This window comes from Triticum aestivum, chromosome 2B (assembly GCF_018294505.1).
Source record: "Triticum aestivum cultivar Chinese Spring chromosome 2B, IWGSC CS RefSeq v2.1, whole genome shotgun sequence".
Lineage (NCBI taxonomy): Eukaryota > Viridiplantae > Streptophyta > Magnoliopsida > Poales > Poaceae > Triticum > Triticum aestivum.
In genome coordinates, this window is record NC_057798.1 from 596,501,579 (window position 1) to 596,506,293 (window position 4,715).

The window sequence follows — 4,715 nt, forward strand, 5'->3', positions numbered from 1 at the left end:
TGCCCCTTCCGGACTACTTCTTGTTTTCTTAATTTTTTAAATATTCCGAAAAGAGACAAATTGCTATTTGACAAGTTTTGGAGTCGGTTTACTTACCATTCCACATAACTATTCATTTTCAAAGTCTAAAATGTTTTGGAAAGTGTCCCTTATGTACTCCTCCGGGGTTACGGTGTCAATAACATTGTTTTCAACATTTATGGGATTACCTGAGATATAATGTTTGATTCTTTGACCATTCACCACCTTCGGATTTGTGCCTTCAGCGTTGTTGATTTTTATGACCTCCTCGATAACGTAAGGACCTTCCCATTCAGAGAGAAGTTTTCCTGCAAAAAATCTTAAAGGAGAGTTGTATAGCAAAACATAATCACCTACATTAAACTCACGCTTTTGTATCCTTTTGTCATGACATCTTTCAACTTTTTCTTTAAACAGTTTGGTGTTCTCATAGGCCTGGGTTCTCCATTCATCAAGTGAGCTAATGTTGAATAGCCTCTTCTCACCAGCAAATTTGAAATCATAATTGAGCTCTTTAATGGCCCAATATGCCTTATGTTCTAGTTTGAGAGGTAAGTGACATGCTTTTCCATACACCATTTTATATGGAGACATACCCATAGGATTTTTATATGCGGTTCTATAGGCCCATAATGCATCATCAAGTTTCTTGGACCGATTCTTTCTAGATCTATTAACAGTCTTTTGCAAAATTAATTTAATCTCTCTATTACTCAATTCTAATTGACCACTATACTGAGGGTGATATGGAGATGCAATTCTATGATTAACATCATACTTAGCAAGCCTTTTAAGTAAAACACCATGAATAAAATGTGAACCACCATCAGTCATTAAATATCTAGGGACTCCAAACCTCGGAAATATAACTTCTTTAAGCATCTTAATAGAAGTGTTATGATCAACACTACTAGTTGGAATAGCTTCTACCCACTTAGTAACGTAATCATCAGCAACTAAAGTATGTGTATACCCATTAGAGGAAGGAAAAGGTCCCATGTATCAAAGCCCCAATCATCAAATGGTTCAATAACAAGTGAATAGTTCATAGGCATCTCTTGACGTCTACTAATATTACCAATTCTTTGACATTCATTGCAAGACAAGACAAACTTACGGGCATCTTTGAAGAGAGTAGGCCAATAAAAACCGGATTGCAATACCTTATGTGGAGTTCTATCTCCAGCGTGGTCTCCTTCATATGCCTCACAGTGACACTTGAGTAAGATCTGTTCCTGTTCATGCTCAGGTACACAACGTCTAATAACACCATCTACTCCTTTATAAAGGTGTGGGTCATCCCAAAAGTAATGTCTTAAATAATAGAGAAACTTTTTATTTTGCTGGTATGTGAAACTAGGTGGTATAAATTTAGCAACAATGTAATTAGCATAATCAGCATATCATGGAGCAGTACAAGAAGCATTTATGACAGCTAATTGTTCATCAAGAAATCTATCATCAATAGGTAGTGGGTCATCAAGAACATTTTCTAACCTAGACAAGTCTGCAACGGGGTTCTCATCTCCCTTTCTATCAATAATATCCAAATCAAATTCTTGTAGCAAGAGAACCCATATAATGAGTCTAGGTTTAGCATCTTTCTTTTACATAAGGTATTTAATAGCAGCATGATCAGTGTGAATAGTTACTTTGGAATCAACAATATAAGGTCTGAACTTATCACAAGCAAATACAACTGCTAAAACTTCTTTTATAGTAGTAGCATAATTTCTCTGGGCACTGTCTAGAGTTTTACTAGCATATTGGATAACATTAAATTTCTTATCAACTCTTTGTCCTAGAACAACACCTACAACATAATCACTAGCATCACACATAATTTCAAAGGGTAAATTCCAATCAGGTGGCTGAACAATAGGTGCAGAAATCAAGGTTTTCTAAAGTATTTCAAATGCTTCTACACAATCATCATCAAATACAAGAGGAACATTTTCTTGTAAGAGATTAGTCAGAGGCCTAGAAATTTTAAAGAAGTCTTTAATGAACCTCCTATAAAAACCGTCATGACCAAAGAAACTTCTTATACCTTTGATGTCCTTAGGACACGGCATCTTTTCAATAGCATCCACTTTAGCTTTATCAACTTCAATACCTCTTCAGAAATTTTATGCCCCAAGACAATACCTTAATTAAACATAAAGTGGCACTTCTCCAAATTGAAGATGATCTTAGTTTCTTCACATCTCTGCAAAACTCGATCATGGTTGCTTAAGCAATCATCAAAAGAAGTTCCATGCACGGAGAAATCATCCATGAAAACCTCAACAATCTTTTCACAAAAGTTAGAGAATATAGCATTCATACATCTTTGAAAGGTAGCAGATGCATTACATAAACCAAAAGGCATACGTCTATAAGCAAAGGTACCGAAAGGGCAAGTAAAAGTGGTCTTATCCGGATCCACTTTTGACACAGGTATTTGAGAGAAACCATAATAACCATCTAGGAAGCAAAAATGTGTATGTTTGGATAATCTTTCTAGCATTTGATCAATAAAAGGTAGAGGGTAATGATCTTTTCTTGTAGCTTTATTTAATTTATGGAAATCAATTACCATTTTATAACCTGTAACAATTCTTTGTGGGATCAATTCATCTGTATCATTAGGAACAACAGTAATACCTCCTTTCTTAGGGACACAATGGACAAGACTTACCCACTGACTATCAGCAACAGGATAAATTATACCTGCCTCCAAAAGCTTTACTATTTCATTTCTTACCACTTCTTTCATCTTAGGATTTAACCGTCATTGATGATCAACAACTGGTTTAGCATCTTTCTCCAGCTTTATTTTGTGTTGGCATAGAGTGGGACTAATGCCCTTAAGATCATCAAGAGCATATCCAATAGCAGCACGGTGCTTTTTCAGAGTTTTCAACAATTTCTTTTCTTCATGCTCTGAAAGGTTAGCACTAATAATAACATGATATATCTTCTTTTCATCAAGATAACCATATTTAAGAGTATCAGGTAATTGTTTAAGCTCAAACACGGGATCTCCCTTAGGTGGAGGAGGATCCCATAGGATTTCATCAGGCAAGTTGTGTTTCAAAATAGGTCCCTGTTTAAAGAATACTTCATCTATTTCCCTTCTTTCATTCATAAACATATCATTCTCATGGTCTAGCAAATATTGTTCTAAAGGATCATTAGGAGGCACGGCAATAGAAGCAAGACCAATAATTTCATCTTTACTAGGCAATTCTTTATCATGGGGTTGTCTACGAAATTTAGAGAAATTAAAATCATGAGACAAATCCCCTAACCCGATAGTAACAATATCCTTTTCGCAGTCTATCCTAGCATTAACAGTATTCAAGAAGGGTCTACCAAATATAATGGGACAAAAGTCATCTTGTGGGGAACCAAGAACTAGAAAATCAGTAGGATATTTAATTTTCCCACACAATACTTCAACATCTCTAACAATCCCAATTGGTGAAATAGTATCTCTATTGGCAAGCTTAATAGTAACATCAATACCTTCTATTTTAGCAGGTGCAATATCATGCATAATTTCTTTGTATAAGGAATGAGGTATTGCACTCGCACTAGTGCCCATGTCACATAAGCCATGATAGAAATGATCTCCTATTTTAACAGAAACAGCGGGCATGCCAACAATAGGTCTATGTTTACCTTTAGTATCGGCTCTAGCAATTCTAGCAGCTTCATCGCAGAAATAAATAACATGCCCATCAATATTATCTACCAAGAGATCTTTAACCATAGCAATACTAGGTTCAACTTTAATTTCCTCAGGGGGTGTAGGTGTTCTAGCATTACTCTTACGAACCAGAGTTGAAGCTTTAGCATGATCCTTTATTCTAATAGGGAAAGGTGGTTTCTCAATATAAGGAGTAGGAACAATAGGATCAACATTATAAGTGATAGTCTTTTCTTCAACTTTAATAGGTTATACTACTTTTACTTCAATGGGAGGATGATATTTAAACCACTTCTCCTTAGGGAGATCGACAAGAGTAGCAAATGATTACAGAAAGAAGCTACTATCTCAAGGTCATGTCCATATTTAGTACTAAATTCACGAAAAGCATCGGTATCCATAAAATATTTAACACAATCAAACTTAGGTGTTATACCTGACTCCTTACCTTCGTTGAGTTCCCAATCTTTAGAGTTGTGTTTAATTCTTTCCAATAAATCCCATCTGAATTCAGTAGTCTTCGTCATAAAAGAACCAGTACAAGATGTATCGAGCATGGAGCGATTGTTGAGAGAAAGCCGAGCATAACTTTTTTGAATAATAATTTCTATTGAGAGCTCATGATTGGCGCATGAATATAACATTGACTTCAGCCTCCCCCAAGCTTGAGTGATACTTTCTCCTTCGCGAGGCCAGATATTATATATATATAATTACGATCACGATGAACCGAATGCATAGGATAAAACTTCTGATGAAATTCCAATTTCAATCGGTTGTAGTTCCATGATCTAATATCATCACATAGCCTAAACCATGTCAATGCCTTTCCCTTCTAATATAAAGGGAAGACCTTATTCTTGATAACATCCTCGGGCATACATGCAAGCTTAAATAATCCACAAACCTCATCCACATAGATTAGGTGCATATCAGGATGTAATGTTCCATCTCCTGTAAAAGGATTAGCTAGCAGTTTCTCTACCATACCCGAAGGAAT